General features: G+C 45.1%; 1 protein-coding gene across 7 annotated transcripts in view; it reads left to right on the plus strand.

The window, feature by feature from the left end:
* The window catches only part of RELCH (RAB11 binding and LisH domain, coiled-coil and HEAT repeat containing), a 251,582-nt gene that overhangs the window by 43,811 nt on the left and 186,245 nt on the right, over nucleotides 1-21,526 (plus strand). The window lies entirely within an intron of this gene.

Genomic DNA, 21,526 nt, shown 5'->3' on the forward strand with positions numbered 1-21,526 from the left:
TGATTGTTATGGTGTCAGGATGATTGAAGCGCATTATTTCTTTTATTACATTGTAATATAAAATTAAATCATTCAACTCACCATAATGCCGAATCAGTGGGATCCCTGAGCGTGTCACCTGCCACGTCGCCTGCCACCTGCAGAGTCTGTCCTTGCATCAGGTGCCCCCGGCAGAGTCTGTCCTTGCATCAGGTGCCCCCGGCAGAGTCTGTCCTTGCATCAGGTGCCCCCGGCAGAGTCTGTCCTTGCATCAGGTGCCCCCGGCAGAGTCTGTCCTTGCATCAGGTGCCCCCGACAGAGTCTGTCCTTGCATCAGGTGCCCCCGGCAGAGTCTGTCCTTGCATCAGGTGCCCCCGGCAGAGTCTGTCCTTGCATCAGGTGCCCCCGGCAGAGTCTGTCCTTGCATCAGGTGCCCCCGGCAGAGTCTGTCCTTGCATCAGGTGCCCCCGGCAGAGTCTGTCCTTGCATCAGGTGCCCCCGGCAGAGTCTGTCCTTGCATCAGGTGCCCCCGGCAGAGTCTGTCCTTGCATCAGGTGCCCCCGGCAGAGTCTGTCCTTGCATCAGGTGCCCCCGGCAGAGTCTGTCCTTGCATCAGGTGCCCCCGGCAGAGTCTGTCCTTGCATCAGGTGCCCCCGGCAGAGTCTGTCCTTGCATCAGGTGCCCCCGGCAGAGTCTGTCCTTGCATCAGGTGCCCCCGGCAGAGTCTGTCCTTGCATCAGGTGCCCCCGGCAGAGTCTGTCCTTGCATCAGGTGCCCCCGGCAGAGTCTGTCCTTGCATCAGGTGCCCCCGGCAGAGTCTGTCCTTGCATCAGGTGCCCCCGGCAGAGTCTGTCCTTGCATCAGGTGCCCCCGGCAGAGTCTGTCCTTGCATCAGGCGCCCCCGGCAGAGTCTGTCCTTGCATCAGGCGCCCCCGGCAGAGTCTGTCCTTGCATCAGATGCCCCCGGCAGAGTCTGTCCTTGCATCAGATGCCCCCGGCAGAGTCTGTCCTTGCATCAGGTGCCCCCGGCAGAGTCTGTCCTTGCATCAGGTGCCCCCGGCAGAGTCTGTCCTTGCATCAGGTGCCCCCGGCAGAGTCTGTCCTTGCATCAGGTGCCCCCGGCAGAGTCTGTCCTTGCATCAGGTGCCCCCGGCAGAGTCTGTCCTTGCATCAGGTGCCCCCGGCAGAGTCTGTCCTTGCATCAGGTGCCCCCGGCAGAGTCTGTCCTTGCATCAGGTGCCCCCGGCAGAGTCTGTCCTTGCATCAGGTGCCCCCGGCAGAGTCTGTCCTTGCATCAGGTGCCCCCGGCAGAGTCTGTCCTTGCATCAGGTGCCCCCGGCAGAGTCTGTCCTTGCATCAGGTGCCCCCGGCAGAGTCTGTCCTTGCATCAGGTGCCCCCGGCAGAGTCTGTCCTTGCATCAGGTGCCCCCGGCAGAGTCTGTCCTTGCATCAGGTGCCCCCCGGCAGAGTCTGTCCTCGTATCAGGTGCCCCCCGGCAGAGTCTGTCCTCGTATCAGGTGCCCCCCGGCAGAGTCTGTCCTCGTATCAGGTGCCCCCCGGCAGAGTCTGTCCTCGTATCAGGTGCCCCCCGGCAGAGTCTGTCCTCGTATCAGGTGCCCCCCGGCAGAGTCTGTCCTCGTATCAGGTGCCCCCCGGCAGAGTCTGTCCTCGTATCAGGTGCCCCCCGGCAGAGTCTGTCCTCGTATCAGGTGCCCCCCGGCAGAGTCTGTCCTCGTATCAGGTGCCCCCCGGCAGAGTCTGTCCTCGTATCAGGTGCCCCCCGGCAGAGTCTGTCCTCGTATCAGGTGCCCCCCGGCAGAGTCTGTCCTCGTATCAGGTGCCCCCCGGCAGAGTCTGTCCTCGTATCAGGTGCCCCCCGGCAGAGTCTGTCCTCGTATCAGGTGCCCCCAGCAGAGTCAGTATAGACCCCCTCAGTGCAGACCCCCCCTCTATTAGTGCAGACCCTCCCCTCCCATAACGCCCCCCACCACACGTCCAGGAGCGGCCAGTGTTCTGCCAAGAAAGTTCCCCTCGGCAAGTAAGGACCCCCCTGTACTGCGCAGGCTCGGCGATTGCGCAGTACGAGCCGGCGGAAATAGCCGAGTTGGGGAACTTTTCGGCAAGACACAGGCGCCGTGTGTTCAGTGGAGAGGGGAGGGGCCGATCCATGCAGCTAAAGAAGCCGATTCATTCGCTGCACGGATCGAGCCCCCTTCCTCTCTCCACTGAAAACTAGGGGGAAGATCGAGCGGCGGCACCGGCGGCCATGCTGCTGGAGCCAGCTGCTCCAAAAATTAAAAAAAAACAACATTCCAGATTTTCCTGATGGAAATCCCGATTCGGGACAGCCTCCAATCAGGACGAGGGTCCCAAAATCGGTATTGTCCCAGGAAAATCGGGATTGTTGGCAGCTATGATAATGCCCTGCCTCATTCAGTTTTGTGTGAATTTCCACTTTTGCTGTTGAGCTCTGTGAACAAGCGAGATACGAATAGCTTTGAAAACATGCTAAAAGGTTTGCGCAAATGAATACAAAATATTCTTATGCACTATTTCAATTTTTTTTTTCTTTTATTTGACATTTTTAACACTGACCAGAAAAAATAATAAAGAAAATGTATTCAAAATCACAATACATTCAATAGATGGCAAATTTTAGGCTTCTAAAGCCCATGTTCCTTTTAGACTGGACCAGCTCAAAAAAAACACAAGCGCCTAAAAAAAATCCCTTGGCTATAGTTTGATTAGTGGCACGTGAAAATGAACAAGATATCCAAAGTTCAGACTGCACTTAAACCTGTATACCAATTAATTTACATTGCCTGCCTGAGGGACCCCCTGCTATGGGAGTATTTTAGGATGGGTCGGAACACAGGCTGAAAGCACAGTATGCCCTTCTGTGTATAAGCTCAAATGGAGTAAAAGCAACCATGAATCTGTATGTTCCTCAGAGCAGTGCGAAGAAAGTAAATAAACTAATTTCCTAACATAAATGTGTTTCTAGACTTAATCGAACTGGCAGGAATTTAGCTGACATAGCCATCTCACCACCTGGTTTCCCCTAAAATTCCTTTCCAGAATAACCGAACAAGAGTAAAAATTAGGTGGCTAAATTCTCTGGAACTGTAGGCCCCCTAAAAGGAATCTCATACTCCACATTGCCTTTAGAGTCACAGTTGTCATAAGATTGCTGTGTCTCTCACCATTTCTATAGGTGAAAATGTTCTTGTGCCATAAAATGAAAACGTTAAGCTTTTTTTTTTTTCTTTTATGGATTCTAGACCATAGATAAGGTAAAGTGTAGTCATAAGTAGGCAAAGTGGACCATGCCTATGAGGACCTGAACTGTAATACACTCGCTGTAATGCATTTCAAGCACCTCTGTCGTTTGTACGGTACATTGTACGCCAAAGGGTGGATATTGCCAAATTGCTCTAACAGTGGGAGGAGTATTGTCAAATAAATCCAGGAGTGCATAATCATAGGGTGCAGGGTTCAGGAAAGAGTTATACAGTAAATGGGGTGCAGGTTTCAGGAGTGCGCTATGTTGCGTGCAGGGCACAGGAGAGAGTCCTGCACAGGATGCAGGGCTCAGGAGTGCGCTGCTCACGGGGTGCAGGGTTCAGGGGTGGGCTGCCCCCACAGGGTGCAGGGTTCAGGGGTGGGCTGCCCCCACGGGGTGCAGGGTTCAGGGGTGGGCTGCCCCCACGGGGTGCAGGGTTCAGGGGTGGGCTGCCCCCACGGGGTGCAGGGTTCAGGGGTGGGCTGCCCCCACGGGGTGTAGGGTTCAGAAGTGGGCTGCCCCCACGGGGTGTAGGGTTCAGGAGTGGGCTGCCCCCACGGGGTGTAGGGTTCAGGAGTGGGCTGCCCCCACGGGGTGTAGGGTTGAGGAGTGTGTTGTTCTGATTCAGACCTCTTTCATAGCTCCTTTATTTCTGCATTCCCCTAGTACATCTCACTTCTGCACCCCTCTTTAGCTCTAACCTTTGCATCCCCCAAGCCCTTACCTCTACACGCAACCCCCTCATCACTGCCTTCATCTTTGCCCCACACTTCAAAACTCCACCATCTTCCACATGTTTACCTTTTGTAAAAAGCACCTCTCACCTGATAGCCCGGCTCCTATACCTCCTGCAGCTTTCTTTGCATTCATTTGCAGCTCTGTCCCTTCCCCATTAGGCAAAAGATGGGGATCACGATGCAGCTCTCCATGTCTGTCATCCACCCATGAATACACTGTGCTCAGTCAGCTGCCCATCTCTTGTCCTGGCTCTGAGTGCAGGGTTTTGTAGAAGCCACCGGGATCGGTGCACTGTCAATTGTAAACACAGACGCATGGCTTCTGTATTTACAAATGAAGTGGTTATTGGTGAGCACAGGGCCAGTCCCAGAGGTGGTGGAATTCCACCATGTTTCAGCTGAACAAAAGTCCTGATTTTCTCCATGTAGACTTGTAGTTAAATTTAGACTCCTTTCCATCTCGCTGACAAATTGTGACACATTTCCAACATTGCCATCTTTGTCTCTCCCAGACAAAAGAACATGTGATTATTGCTGTAGCAATGGTTGCCTTGTCCGTGCCAGTGGAATTAATCACAGTTCAATTGGAGCCAGCAATTTGGTAGCTTTGACTGATGGTCACATTTTGGCAGAGGCAATATGGAGTGCTGCTAGAGCAGTGAGAGGATAACGAGAACCATTTTTTTCACAAAGGGAAGTTCATTTCCATTTATTTATATCCTTTTATTTTAGGATTTTGCATCAGGGATTCTAAACATATTTGTGTTTACAGACCCCCAGTGAATTGAAAAAATCGTCATCACTAGACCTATTCGGTACCAGTATGACTTAAAAAATACCAATTGCTTGTTTTTTTTTTACATATGAATAGCTACGAACAAAGCAGCTTAATACAAATCCTATGGATTTTTTCATATTTAATTTTATAAAGACAGCAAATAACAAATACTAGTGTTGCTAAACCGACATCATAAAAAACTATCAATGGCATATTACATGCTGTTCATACTCAGTCACTATGAGATTTGTTTTCTGTATTCTGCAAAAAGCCTGGTTGATCCTGTTGTTTTTTTAATCTCTACCTTTCATGTCACCAATTCAGCTAGGGATTTTGCAGCTGTGGTGGCAACTCTGCACATGCTCAATTTTCAGTGGGTTTCTATGCTGAGTGTTTCCTCCCTATCACACCTGAGCAGCCCATGTGACTATAGTCTCACATGTGGGTGGGATATTATACGTAGATCAATAGAGGCTTCACCTCCCTCTTATTCTACAGAGGCTGGGAGGGCGTGACACAGCCTGTGACTGGCAGCAATCCACCCACACCATGTTATTTCCACAAAATAATAAAGATTTGATTTCAAATATATATTTGTATGCCAATTTAAAATTTTTTTTTTTTCTTTGTAAATTACATATTATTGATATTTTAAGACAGACAACCGCACATCACGGTAACAAACAGACCGGTCACAATAAGAACAGTACCAGCCAACATCAAAACTTAACCACTTAACAACCGGCCCATAGCCAAATGACGGCTACAGGGCGGTTGTTTAACTCTGGGAGGACGTCCAGGGACGTCCTCCCAGAATTCTGCTCTCGCGCGCCCCCTAGGGCGCGCGCTCGAGAGCATCCGTGATCGCCGGGTCCACAGGACCCGGCGCATCACAGATCCCGGTAAATGGCCGCTGATCGCGGCCGTTTACCATGTGATCGCTCCGTCAAATGACGGAGCGATCACATGTAAACAAACCGGCGTCATCTGATGACGCCGTTCCTCTCCTCCCCCTCTCCTCCTGTGTACCGATCGGTACACAGTGACCGAAGAGGCGGATGGATGGATGGATGGCTGCAGCGTTGTGGGCTGCATCTGTAGTGCCCACAGCGCTGCACAGAGACATCCAGCCATCCATCCATCCATGCTCAGCCATCCCCACTACTCTGCATGCCCTGCAATGCTGTGCAATACTCTGCAATTCCCTCTGCAATACCCCGCAATACTCTGCCATACCCTGGAATACCCCGCAATACTCTGCCATACCCTGGAATACCCCGCAATACTCTGCCATACCCCGCAATACTCTGCCATACCCTGCAATACCCCGCAATACTCTGCCATACCCCGCAATACTTTGCCATACCCTGCAATACCCCACAATATTCTGCCATACCCTGCAATACTCCGCAATACTCTGCCATACCCTGCAATACCCCGCAATACTCTGCCATACCCCGCAATACTCTGCCATACCCCGCAATACTCTGCCATACCCTGCAATACTCTGCCATACCCCGCAATACTCTGCCATACCCTGCAATACCTCGCAATACTCTGCCATACCCCGCAATACCCCAAAATACTCTGCCATACCCCGCAATACTCTGCCATACCCCGCAATACTCTGCCATACCCTGGAATACCCCACAATACTCTGCCATACCCTGGAATACCCCACAATACTCTGCCATACCCTGCAATACCCCGCAATATTCTGCCATACCCTGCAATACCCCGAAATACTCTGCCATACCCTGCAATACCCTGAAATACCCCGCAATACTCTGCCATACCCCGCAATACTCTGCCATACCCCGCAATACTCTGCCATACCCCGCAATACTTTGCCATACCCCGCAATACTCTGCCATACCCCGCAATACTCTGCCATACCCTGCAATACCCCGCAATACTCTGCCATACCCTGGAATACCCCGCAATACTCTGCAATACCCTGAAATATCCCGCAATACCCAGCCATACTCTGCAATACTCAGTGATACCCAGCCATACTCTGCCATACCCAGCCATGCTCTGCAATACCCCACAAAAATCTGCAATACTCTGCCATAACCCGCAATACTCTGCCATACCCAGCCATACTCTGCCATACCCAGCCATACTCTGCAATACTCGGTGATACCCAGCCATACTCTGCAATACCCAGCCATACTCTGCAATACTCGGTGATACCCAGCCATACTCTGCAATACTCGGTGATACCCAGCCATACTCTGCCATACCCAGTCATACTCGGCGATACTCTGCAATACCCAGCCATGCTCAGCCGTACCCAGCCTCTGTATGTGGCCAGGCTGTGGAAGTCTCACACATGTGGTATCGCCGTACTCAGGAATAGTAGGAGAATCTATTTTGGGGGGTCATTTTTGGTATGTACATGCTATGTGTTAGAAATATTGTATAAATGGACAACTTTGTGTTAAAAAAAAAAAAAAGCGTTTTAACCACTTCCCGCCTTCCGTCATACGACGTCCTTGATTTTGTGCGGGGATATCTGAATGATGGGTGCAGCTACAGGCATCATTCAGATATCATCTTTTTCAGCCGGCGATTCCCTACACCATAAGAATGATCGTAGCGGCTGTTACACTGCTTGATCGTTCTTACGGGAGGCGAGAGGGGACGCCCCCCCTCCCGCCGCCCTCCGGTGCTTCTACCGACTCACCGCTATGATCGAAGCCAGGATCTTTTTTTTTTTTTTTATTTCAGGAACAGCCTAGAGGTGAGATGTGGGGTCTTATTGACCCCATATCTCACTGTAAAGAGGACCTGTCATGCCATATTCCTATTACAAGGGATGTTTACATTCCTTGTAATAGGAATAAAAGTGATCAAAAAATTTTTTTTTTTGGAAAAAAGTGTCAAACTAAAATAAATAAAGTAAAATGAACAATAAAAAAAAATAAAATTTTTTTAAAGCGCCCCTGTCCGTGTGCTCGCATGCAGAAGCGAACGCATACGTAAGTCCCGCCCACATATGAAAACGGTGTTCAAACCACACATGTGAGGTATCGCTGCGATCGGTAGAGCGAGAGCAATAATTTTGGCCCTAGACCTCCTCTGTAACTCAAAATTTGTAACCAGTAAAAAATTTTAAAGCGTCGCCTATGGGGATTTTTAAGTGGTGAAGTTTGGCGCCATTCCACAAGCGTGTGCAATTTTGAAAGGTGACATGTTAGGTATCTATTAACTCGGCGTAACTTCATCTTTCATATTATGCAAAAACATTGGGCTAACCTTACTGTTTTGTTTTTTTTTTAAAGCAAAAAACAGTTTTTTTTCCAAAAAAAACGAGTTCCAAAAATTGCTGCGCAAATATCGTGCGAGATAAAAAGTTGCAATGACCGCTATTGTATTCTCTAGGGTCTTTGCTAAAAAAACATATATAATGTTTTGGGGTTCTATGTAATTTTCTAGCAAATAAATGATGATTTTTACATGTAGGAGAGAAATGTCAGAATTGGCCTGGGTGCTCCAGAACGCCTGAAGGTGCTCCCCTGCATGTTGGGCCTCTGTATGTGGCCACGCTGTGTAAAAGTCTCACACATGTGGTATCACCGTACTCGGGAGTAATAGCAGAATGTGTTTTGGGGTGTAATTTGTGGTATGCATATGCTGTGTGTGAGAAATAACCTGCTAATATGACAATTTTGTGAAAAAAAAAAAAAGAAAAAAAAAAAACTTGATTTTGCAAAGAATTGTGGGAAAAAATGACAACTTCAAAAAACTCATCATGCATCTTTCTAAATACCTTGAAATGTCTTCTTTCCAAAAAGGGGTCATTTGGGGGGTATTTGTACTTTTCTGGCATGTTAGGGTCTCAAGAAATGAGATAGGCCGTCAGTACTTCAGGTGTGATCAATTTTCAGATATTGGTACCATAGCTTGTGGACGCTATAACTTTCACAAAGACCAAATAATATACACTAATTTGGGTTATTTTTACCAAAGATATGTAGCGGTATAAATTTTGGCCAAAATATATGAAGAAAAATTACTAATTTTCAAAATTTTATAACAGAAACGAAGAAAAATTTATTTTTTTACAGATTTTTCGGTCTTTTTTCTTTTATAGCGCAAAAAATAAAGAACCCAGCGGTGATTAAATACCACCAAAAGAAAGCTCTACTTGTGTGAAAAAAAGGACAAAAAATTCATATAGATACAGTGTTGCATGACTGAGTAATTGTCATTCAAAATGTGAGAGCACCAAAAGCTGAAAATTGGTCTGGTTATTAAGGGGGTTTAAGTGCCCAGTGGTCAAGTGGTTAAACAAAGGAAGGAAAACGAAATACGACCTCTTCTATGACAGAATAATCAGTTTCTTGGCGTAGAACAATAAGAGAGTGAGAAGAGTCACTGCGTGTCAGTAGTTCTAGGTTCAAGATCAAGAGGGTCTTTTCCGAATCGAGAGCAAAAAGCACGTTTTAGTTGGATATACCTAAAAAAACAAAATTGAGCTTGGCAATCCGTATCACTCTAAGATCATTAAAGGTCATCAGGGCACCATTAGTCACTATATTTTGTAGAGTCTTTATACCATATTTGGTTCAAACTACTGGATCAGGATAGTCAAAAAATGGGTTAAATTTGGATGTCTCCACAGTGGTAGGTTGGGAGATAGCGGACCAGGACTAGTTGGCCTAAAACCAAAACCCCTACACCACAGACCATGCCTTTATAACCAACCACATAGAAGAGGTAAGTGGGTAAGGGGATTTCAAACCTCTGCACACTAAGGGATCCCACACAGGCAGCCTCCAAGGATATAGAGTCATTATCGTATGGAGCTGTCGGCCAGCGGTGAGCAACTGTCAATTGGCCAGCCAGGAAATATTTAAAGAAATTGGGGACCGATAGGCCCCCATCTCCCCACGGCTGCTGTACTATGGCTGATTTAAGACAAGGAGTCCCTCTGTGCCATAAAAAGGACAGGAGTACACTGTCTATTCATTTAAAAATTGATTTAGGGATCCATACTGGGGAGTTTCTAAGGACATACAAAAATAGGGGCAAAATTTTCATCGTAATCAAAGTTATCTTGCCAGTGAGTGACAGTGGAAGATTTTACCAGGTATTTAGCTTCCGGTTTAAAATAGCAAGTAGTGGCGAAATGTTAAGGCCTATGTAGTCTGCCACCAAGTTTGTTATTACTAATCCCAAATATTTCATTTGCATACCCACTGAAGGGGAGTAGTAGGGGCAGCCGGTCCAGGCATGGGATGTGAGCGCAAAGGAAGGATTTTAGATTTGTGCCAATTAACCTTGAGACCAGGGACCACTGAAAACCTGTCCAAAAGCGAGAGTGCCTCCTATAAGAAGGGTCCTGTGTCCCTAATAAAAAGTACCAGGTCATCCGCATAAAGGGCCATTGTCTCAACCAGATTACCCACACTAATCCCCTGTATTTGGGGGGATGAGCGTAACGCTAAAGCTAGAGGCTCAAATAGCCCTGGTGAAAGGGGGCACCCCTGCCTGGTGCCTCTGGACACTGGAAAGACATTTGATACTCTACCATTTACACGGAGAGCAGCCACCGGATGCTCGTATAATAGTGAAATCAACTTGAGGAACGTAGGGCCGCACCCCATGCGTTGCAATACTTGCATCATATATGTCCCAATCAATGGAGTCAAAGGCCTTTTCCAGGTCAAAAAACACCAGAGCCCCCCCCCCCCGATGATACCTCAGGAGCTAACTGAGTATGTGTATACACCCTTTGGAGGTTAATGTCTGTGGCCTTTTTTTTCCATGAACCCAGTCTGATCTGGAAAGATCAGGTGGTGTAATGCGTTGGTCAACCTATTGGCAATCATTTTGATGAGTATTTTCAGGTCCATGTTGAGTAATGCTATGGGTCTGTGGGAGGAACAGTATAGAGGGTCTTTATCTGGCTTGGGCAGCAACACAACCTGAGCTTCATAAAAGGATGCTGGTAGAGTCAAAACATTCCCCATATAGCTGCAGGAGCCTAGGGGATAAATGGTCTAGGTATTGTTTATACCATTCTGCAGGGATCCCATCCGGGCCCCGTGATTTGTTATTGGGAAAGGAGGCAAAAGCAGGCGCCAGCTCTTTTCCGTTGAAAGGGTCATCCAAGCTTACTATGGCCTCATCAGGTAATACCGGGATCTGAAGGGAATCCAGCAGGTCAGTTAAAAGCTGTGTCTCATACATAGGAATAGGCGAGTATAACCTAGAATAATAGGTCACAAACGGCTGCAGAATACCCTCTCTATCCTTCACTAGAGTTCCCATCTGGGGAGTAAATGCAAGGGACCACCATGTTCGTGTGATTGTCGGCTGTCAGGAAGGCCAACAGTTTCCCAGTTTTGTCACCTTTCTCAAACAATTCTTCTGCCCGACCCTTAAAAACGCACTGAGTGAGGTTCTGGAAATGGACCAACAGTGCCCTCCTTGCCATCTGCAGCTCAGTTAAGGAAGCATAGGAGAAGGCGAGACAGCATGGGTTTGGGCACAGCTCAGTTCATGAGCCTGAAGCTCCTCAGATTTGGAATTTTGTTCCACCCTAGCTGCCTTAATAGCCGACACATAGACCCCCCATGTTGATGCCTTGAAGGCATCCCATATGACTGGTAGAGCGGCAGTGCCCTCGTTAAGTTTCCAGAACTCCTTAAGGTGAGGAGACACCGAGGGCTCCGCCACCCAACCCGGATGCAACCACCAAACACCCCTGTATCTCCCAGGCACCAGATCCAGCATGACCTGTAGGGGGGTGTGGTCAGATTCCACCCGCTAAATAACAGACATCCGTAACCAGGGGCAACAGAGCAGAGTTGGCGAAGGCTAAATCAATGTGGGAAAAGGAAGCTGTTACATGGGATAGATGGGAATAACCCAGCTCCATGGGGTGTTTCCAACGCGATAATTCCACCAACGCCGCTGACCAGACAGCAATGTAACTTCAGTACAGGTAGTGCAAGGCAAATGGATGGCCCATAGACAGACCAGGGATGGTTAAACCCATTGGTCCTAACTTTTGGGGCAAAACGTAAAAAAAGGAAAAACAAACTGAGTAGAGAAAATTTTAAATAAACAGGCTATAATCCCAACGCCCTGTTTATTCTGGCGGAACAAACCAAAAAAACTGTTAAAATTCCGGAGAAACTTCAGTCCCAAAACTAGAAAAAACAGCAGCAGACTGTTCCAAGGGATCATTTACTTGTAGAGGGCCGAGGAGACGTATGATCTAGTCATAGTGCCCAATAACAGCACCTTAGCCACCCGCAATAAACAGACATGCAATCCCGATCTCTGCAATAAGCATATCTTGCAAGTGGGGGCAATTTGAAGAGAACAACTTCAGAAGCAAGGGACATGTACAGTAGCTCCCTCACCATCTAGGAACAGGGTGAATAGAAGTGCCCACAGCCGTGGGTACATAACCAGTTGGTCCAGACAACCCACCGCTGTTAGGCAATAGAATTCAGCCAGTCAGCAGCCTCCGCAGGCGATTTGAAGAACTTAGCAGATCCATGGTGTATGACTTTCAGGCTACTAGGATACAGCATGTTATATATACACAGTGGGGCAAAAAAGTATTTAGTCAGCCACCAATTGTGCAAGTTCTCCCACTTAAAAAGATGAGAGAGGCCTGTAATTGTCATCATAGATATACCTCAACTATGAGAAACAAAATGTGGAAACAAATCCAGACAATCACATTGTCTGATTTTTGAAGGATATATGAGGGGGAATTGGGACTTTAAATGAGGCACACTAATGTGCCTCCATCCCGAATATAGGTACACTTAAGAGGGAAGTCGGGACTTTAAATGAAGCGCTTGGGTAGTGGAGGTAAAGTAGACCATAGTAAAAAATGCATTAAGAAATGTTTATTACTTGTAAATAATATCAAACAATAAAAGAGTATTCATTTCATATACAGTAAACAATTCATTAATGGTCATAGGAGATGTACACATAACATAAACATAATAAAAATTGTATATACGTATAGCAGCACATGATCCAATGTAAATAAAGCAGTAATATAGCATAGTGTTGCTAGCAACAACAAGCCTGATACCGACACAAGCACCCATATGGTAAATGTGCATTTCTTGAGTAGGAAAGAATTGATGTAATTAAGGAAAACATATGGTATAGAAAACTATGGTTCCATGTAAGATGTAGCTGGGGCATCGTTAATACAAAGCTCGACGCGTTTCGTGGGTGTCCCCACTCATCAGGAGCTGATGCGATTGAGTTTCCTAAAGGATATATATATAAAAGTATAGTGAACCATAGAGTCCATGTAAAAAAGTAGAAAATAATGAAATGAACATTAATTATCTATAGCTGTTTTTACCAAACGCACTTACCGACTCAGGCAACAAGTGCAGTGTGCTGTGGTGGGAGCAGGGTGGGCCAGGGAAATTGCCTCTCCACGGGAGCCGAGGCGGCATAATTATAGATGCGACATCGGGCAGGAAGAAAGAGATAGAATGGGGCAAGATGTATCCACAGGTGAAAATATACTGTCGTAGGGACAAACAATTCTGGGAACAGAATAATAAATTCCATTAGGTGTATATCTGGTTTAAAAAGATGTTTTATGAGTAATATTAATTGAAGAGTAGATAAAGTACCCAGAGAGTTCCAAGAAAAGTCCCAACTTCCCTCTTAAGTGTGTCTGATTTTTGAAAGAATTTATTTGCAAATTATGGTGGAAAATAAGTATTTGGTCACCTATAAACAAGCAAGATTTATGGCTCTCACAGACCTGTATCTTCTTCTTTAAGAGGCTTCTCTGTCCTCCACTCATTACCTGTATTAATGGCACCTGTTTGAACTTGTTATCAGTATAAAAGACACCTGTCCACAACCTTAAACAGTCACACTCCAAACTCCACTATGGTGAAGACCAAAGAGCTGTCGAAGGACACCAGAAACAAAATTGTAGACCTGCACCAGGCTGGGAAGATTGAATCTGCAATAGGCAAGCAGCTTGGTGTGAAGAAATCGACTCTGGGAGCAATAATTAGAAAATGGAAGAGATACAAGACCACTGTTATTCTCCCTCGATCTGGGGCTCCACGCAAGATCTCACCCCGTGGGGTCAAAATGATCACAAGAACGGTGAGCAAAAATCCCAGAACCACACAGGGGGACCTAGTGAATGACCTGCAGAGAGCTGGGACCAACGTAACAAAGGCTACCATCAGTAACACACTACGCTGCCAGGGACTCAGATCCTGCAGTGCCAGACGTGTCCCCCTGCTTAAGCCAGTACATGTCTGGGCCTGTCTGAGGTTTGCTAGAGAGCATTTGAATGATCCAGAAGAGGATTGGGAGAATGTCATATGGTCAGATGAAACCAATGTAGAACTGTTTGGTAGAAACACAACTTGTCGTGTTTGGAGGAGAGAGAATGCTGAGTTGCAACCAAAGAACACCATACCTACTGTGAAGCACGGGGTGGCAACATCAGGCTTTGAGGCTGTTTCTCTGCAAAGGCAACAGGACGACTGATCCGTGTACATGAAAGAATGGATGGGGCCATGTATCGTGAGATTTTGAGTGCAAACCTCCTCCCATCAGCAAGGGCATTGAAGATGAAACGTGGCTGGGTCTTTCAGCATGAGAATGATCCCAAACACACTGCCCGGGCAACAAAGGAGTGGCTTTGTAAGAAGCATTTCAAGGTCCTGGAGTGGCCTAACCAGTCTCCAGATCTCAACCCCATAGAAAACCTTTGGAGGGAGTTGAAAGTCTGTGTTGCCCAGCGACAGCCCCAAAATATCATTGCTCTAGAGGAGATCTGCATGGAGGAATGGGCCAACATACCAGCAACAGTGTGTGACAACCTTGTGAAGACTTACAGAAACCGTTTGACCTCTGTCATTGCCAACAAAGGATATATAACAAAGTATTGAGATGAACTTTTTTATATTGACAAAATACTTATTTTTCACCATAATTTGCAAATACATTCTTTCAAAAATCAGACAATGTGATTGTCTGGATTTGTTTCCACATTTTGTCTCTCACGGTTGAGGTATACCTATGATGGCAATTACAGGCCTCTCTCATCTTTTTAAGTGGGAGAACTTGCACAATTGGTGGCTGACTAAATACTTTTTTGCCCCCACTGTGTATGTATGTATGTATGTATATGTATGTGTGTATATATATATATATATATATATATATAAATTTAATTTAATTACAGTGCCATCATCTATAGTCAGAAATAGACTTTTCATCTGACACATCAAGTCAATTTCTCCACTTCTTTTTCATCTACAGTAATACATAGAATCCTGTTCCATTTTTGTTTAAATTATTCAGAGATGCCCTCTCACGCCCCATCATTGGTTCCCATACCCCCAAAAGGTATGGTTATCCCTCGTTAAGATCTGAAATAAAATAAGGCTAATTCAGTATTCAAGCATAAGTCAGTTTACAAATGTCAAGGTTTCAATAGTTACATAATTCTGAGGCTGTAGTTTGTTGTAGAACCAGGGGCCCTCAATGGAAAGGTTGCACCAGGGATGTCACTTGCTGCATGTACAGTAAATATCTCCTAAACGATGCCTTTTTAGAAGATATTTACACTACATATAGGTAAGCCTTATTATAGGCTCACCTATAGGTAAAAGGTAGTGATGGAAGTTTACTTCCTCTTTAAGCTACAGTATTCGAAACAGCCTTGTTTTTTGAAACGCACACTTTGATTAATGCAAAGGAAGGTGTGTTCAGGGATCAAAGTCCTTTGTGCCTGCCTTGGTTGATAAATGATAGCTCTATTTGTTTCCGGGTTTATAAAAGAAAGCAAAAAGGTAAAACTAACCAACCAAATGTCCTTTGCCCTGCATGTTTTACATTGATTTATTGTAAAAAGACTATTGGGATGGTGTCAGAATTCAAGATGTGAGGGTGTGAGTCAGGCTGGTTGTTAGGTGGTGACTTCTAAAGCATTATTATAGTTCTGTGCAGTCGGGAAGTACTACAGCTGTTTGTAAGATTGCCCTCATGACATTGTTTTATGATAGACACGTAGAATATGGAAGTGTGTCAGATTACATACAGTATGCTGTCCGTAAAACTGTTTCCTGCTGTTTTGTAATGCCAGCTTGCAAAGAACTAACCTCTTTCCTCCTATTATTAGACAATCTGTTTAAATTTGGGGTTACTGGACTTTTAGGGCTCAGTCACACCAGCACGGTCTACTGTGGTGCTTGCTGACTGCCTAAATGGGGATGTACGTCATGATTTTGGCGTTTAAATACCAGGATAATGGCTGCAACTAGATGCCATAACCTCGATATCATTCTTTCCCTTAGGTGGCTGGCTTTCCGATTTTAAAAGTTATCCCAGTGGCGGATTCACTTTTAGAAGCGGTGGGAGAGGTTCCCCCCGTCCCTTCCTGGTGGTTCCCGTGCTAACGTTACGATTGCTGAGCCTGGGAACCATCCACCATCGGCAGGGTTTTTGCACCATGTGAGGTATTGATTTGAATGTCTGAGCGAGATGAATAATTCTAGCACTTGACCTCTCTGTAACTCTAAACTGGTAACCTGTAGACATTTTTAATGTGTCGCCTATGGAGGTTTTAGTTTGGCACCATTGCACGAGCGTGGACAATTTTACAGCATGACATATTGGGTATCCTGTTGGGGATAGTACATGTGCTTTTACTATCCTGATCCTCTGCTCCTTCCCCGTCCAGGAAGGGCTTCCCCACACTCCAGTGGTGGAGGGTTTCTCTGCATTGTCCCATCCAGTGCATTGCTATAAACCTTGCTTTGATCATGATGATGTCAGGACCTTGGTCCTCTGGAGCGTTGGGGAAAAGATGCTGCAGGGACCGGCCTAGCAGAGGCGTAGAGAAATGCGTAAGTGAATCCACTTATCGTGGTCAGTATAGAGAGGGCATACAGGAAGTGGCAGGTTCAGGGAGGGTTTTTTTTACAGTTTAGAGGGGGGCAGATTACACAGAACAAACACTGTGCTGTTTAATCTGCTTTAAAGGACCAGGATGTGGATTTTTATTTATTTTTTTTTGGTCAAAGAACACTTTAACATACACGCCGCAATTGGTTCGCATGAATGGGTTGCAATTTTCATGTGGTGCAGTATCTGCAGTGAATTTGCACCAAATTTAGTTTGAACTGAGGGTGAATGACGATCTAATGTTTGCTCGTTCACATTTATGTTGAAAAAGTCAACAATTTCCACTGGGTATATTTACCTTTTACATGACTATCTAATGGAAAATGTGGAAATTATTTTCTCTTTGTGTGCACTACAATGTATTTTTGCGTTTCATAAACCTTTTCAACTTTTAACAATGTACTGGCAGGAGGAGTTTTTTTGGGGAAGCAGGTGGGTTTTTTTTTTTTTGTACAGACATGACGAGTAGAAAAGAAGTTTGTTGTAGTAAATTTAAAGCCATCTACCATTTTTACAGATATGAAAAAAAATATATATATATTTACATATACGTTCCATAAACAAAAACAAAAAAAAACCACCTGTTTACACCTCATCCATATTTTCATCAAATTGTAAAGTCAGATAAGGTAAAAATGCTCGCTTCGTATCGCATAGTATTTTTAATACCATTTGCTGCCATTCAATGCATACAGCCCTTAAACTTAGTACACAGGATGAGGATGAGATTATCGGACGAATGATCATCCGTGTGTGTGGTTTTTTTTTTTTTTGCATTTAGTCGCCATTTAAAAAATGAATAGGTTACTAAAGTACGAAAATTCTCATATGACAGAATACAAATTTGGAAGTGATGTAATGTATTTGTACTGTATTTTTGGACTAAATCTGTACTGATTAAACAAAAATCATACGATCTGGTGTCATCCAAAAATTTTTTTTGTGTTTGTCCCTTCAGAAAAATTTGGATGAAAGCTGTGTACCAACGATCGGATTATCATACGATCGCTTTGAAAACGGTATTGTTTGTACGATATTCTGATATTGTGTACAGGGCTTTAGTCTTTAGACTGATAAAGAGCAGTGTGTTGTAACTCTAATCTGCCTAGAATAATAAATCCCAGGGACTTCTTTTACTAACGAAATTTAGTAGATTGCTACATGTTTGTATGTATGTGTGTATGTATATCAAATTTATGGAATGCTATATATAACACACGCTGCTTCCAGGGGAAAGTAGAGAAGCAAACTGACAAACGTTTGTTTCTATGGAAACTGACAGTCAAGAACGAGAGAAGAACGAGACTACTTAATGTTGAGCATATCATGTGGGTGTCCTTATTGGAATTTTCTTTATTCCATATTGAGCTTGGATTTTTCATGGAATAATGTTTCTTGATGAAATACTATTGTTTACATGTTTTAGTATTTATGCATATGTATAGCCAACGTCGTTTCCCGCAATTAGAAAACCGTAGCGAGTAAAATTTGAATAATGTGTATTCGGTGCTCATGTTTCATCATATTTCTATCCCTAAAGGAGAAAGTGTTGTTTTTTTTTTTGTTTTTTCTTTTTCAACCCAGCGAGCTGAACAAAAAAAAAAAAACTGACGGCTCAGGTCGGAGCCGCTGTACTAACAATCCGATGTTAATACAGCGATCTCCCCTGCTGTCTTATTATCTTCTGACAGGGGGGTGCCACCCTCGGCTGTGCTGAGCAGCTTCCTGTTCATTCACAGACAGAAGCATAGCAAACAGTTTACTATCCTTCGGTTAATAATGAACGCAGCGAGAGAGAGTGTTCACGGTGTTCATTTAGAAAAGAAAGGCACTGGTAAAAGACATATTTACTAGTCCCCCCCCTTACCCACTCTCCATACTGAAACATCCCCCACAGCAGCTGGGGGGAGAAGAGGGAAGACAGCAGGACTGCAGGGCGGGGAAGCCCAGGCACAGGCAAAGCTCAGGCAGTACAGGAAATCGGCACTTCACATAGTGATTTAGGGTGTGCCCAGGCACTCCCACTGCACACGCTTGTGAACAATGTGGTATCCAAATGAAAATCCCTCCCACCCCCTAGTGTCCTCCAATTTTGTTAAATGTCTTCCAGAGCCTCCTCCACTCATAATAATATAAACACTCTCAAACTCTTATAACCCCCTAAAAAAAAAAAAAAAAAAAATCAGGCACATGTGATATAATCAGTATAGTGAAAAAAAATCTGATCATCATGTGATCCCTACTGCAATCCAAATATATTAACCACTTCAGCCCCAGAAGGATTTGCCCCCTTAATGACCAGGCCATTTTTTGCGATCCGACACTGCGTCGCTTTAACTGACAATTGCGTGGTCGTGTGACGTTGTACCCCAACAAAATTGACGTCCTTTGTTCCCACAAATAGAGCTTTCTTTTTGGTGGTATTTGATCACCTCCTGTGGTTTTTATTTTTTACACTATAAACAAAGAGTGACAATTTTTAAGAGAAATTTTTTTTTTTTTTTTTTTTTTTACTTTTTGCTATAATGCATATCCAAAAAATAAAAAAACAAATTTATTCATCAGTTTAGGCCCGTATATAGTATTCTTCTGCATATTTTTGGCAAAAAAAATCGCAATAGGCGTATATTGACTGGTTTGCGCAAAACTTATCGCGTCTACAAACTATGGGATAGATTTAAGGACTTTTTAAAAATTGTTTTTACTAGTAATGGCGGTGATCTGCGATTTTTAGCGGGACCACATTGCAGCGGACAAATCTGACCCCAAATGACACTTTTTGGAGACCAGTGACATTATTACATTGATCAGTGCTATAAAAATGCAGTGATCAATGTAAAAACACTGGCAGGGAAGGGGTAACACTAGGGGGTGAACAAGGGGTTAACTGTGTTCCCTGGGTGTGTTCTAACTGTAGGGGGGATGGGCTGGCAGAGACAGTAGATCTGATGACTGGGAACAGTAGATCTGTCATGTCATCTGTCAGAATGGGAATCCGCCTTGTTTGCAAAGGTAGATCCCCATTCTGCCTCTGTACTAGGCAATCACGGGTCGCGGACACACGCCGGCGCATGTCCACCCGAGCCGCCGCACAGCTATGACGATTTGCACAGGAGAGCTGACCTGCCACCGTATAACAGCTGCTAGTCGGCAAGTGGTTAAAAGGGTTGTAAAGGTAAATTAAATAAATAAAAATAACAAACCTGTCTATACTTATCTACTCTGTGCAATGGAATCACACAGAGCGAGCAGGAACCTCCTCTTTTCGGGTCCCCAACCGGCACTCCTGGCCCCTCCTCTCTGGCTAGTGCCCCCATAGGAAGTCGCTTGCCATGGGGGCACTCGTGCGTGCTGAGCCCCTCTGCTGAGTCCATTGCCCCCCCCCCCCCATCCTGCTTCCTCGTCACTGGCTTTGATTGACAGTACTGGGAGCCAATGGCGCCTGGTGCCCCAGCAAAGCCAGCATGACCCGGAAGTGAGTGGAGAGAAATGCTGCAGATGTGCACGGTGCTGGATCAAATGAGGGCTCAGGTAAGTAAAGGGGGGCTAAGGGGGTGATGCTGACACCTAAACATTTTTTACCTTAATGCAAGGAATGCATTAAGGTAAAAAAACGTTTAGACTTTACAACCCCTTTAAATTATTGAAATACAGATATATAGTGTATAAATTGTAGTCCTTTTTAAATACTGTTTTCTTCAACTCCCACAGTTCCACCATAGCAATTCTTGTGAATTGAATATATACATGGATGGTCACCAGAATATGTTGACCGCTTTAAAAAAAAAAAAAAAAAAAGGGAGTCAGAATGCACTTTTCCCAACTGGGTTGCAACAGGCAGGATGGTCACATAAGGTTCGTCACTGAATAGGCTACTTCCCAGTATTCTACAGGATCTATCTCATCTGCATGTCCACTTCGTGAAATGTTAAAAAAGAAGCATCTCCATAGTGTAATAGAATATAACTTGCCAAATATATCTCTAATGCAGCCATCATTAAATGGCGGCCCGCAGTCAGAACATGGACCAAGTGACGCTCCTGTTGGAACCATCAGCCTGACAATCTAACATGCCAGATTCCCGCCGCTCAGCAACCGTCGGTTCCTGGGACCGCGGGCGTACCAGCAACCAATGACGTTGCGTGTGCGCCCCACCTCGCTATCGCTCCCACTGCCCGTCTGCAAGGCATTGTGTGACATCACGTGTGTAGTCTATCCCCTTCAGCAAGGTTCTTGGCGCAGATCCCGCCACCTGCAGCTCGCTACCTTTGCTGGCTTCCACTCCCTGCCTGCCCACTACCTGTCAAGGTATGGTGAGTACTTCAGAGATTTACAGGGGCATGCTGATGGGCACATTTTAGTTGTGCCCATCAGAGTTTCCCTTTAACATAAAATGTGCCCATCACAGTGCTCCTGATTTTACAAAGCATATCTGCAGGGCATTTGCACAGAACTGCAGGACCATGTGTTTTCCCACACCGCAAAAACATTGTGTGTTCTTATGTGTGGGGGTGCCATTAAGAATGCACGTCTGCTAGAAAGCAGTGCATTTTGTCTGTGGGTTTGGAAACAGTGTGATTTTTGCGACAGTTCGCAACTTGCATATGTGTGAATCTAGCCTTATGAGTTTTAAATGGTGCCTGTGTTTTTTTTTTTTTTATTATTTATTTATTTTTTACTTTTATATAAAATTTTCCCTAATTTTTACTGAAAACATTCACTACATTTGTACCACACTAAATCAAGCCTAAACTAATCTTCTCCTTGAATGGAAGCTGAACATTCTTTTCATCATATCAGCTGTGA

The sequence above is a fragment of the Aquarana catesbeiana genome, linkage group LG05, assembly GCF_042186555.1.
Source record: "Aquarana catesbeiana isolate 2022-GZ linkage group LG05, ASM4218655v1, whole genome shotgun sequence".
In the NCBI taxonomy this organism is placed as follows: Eukaryota; Metazoa; Chordata; class Amphibia; order Anura; family Ranidae; genus Aquarana; species Aquarana catesbeiana.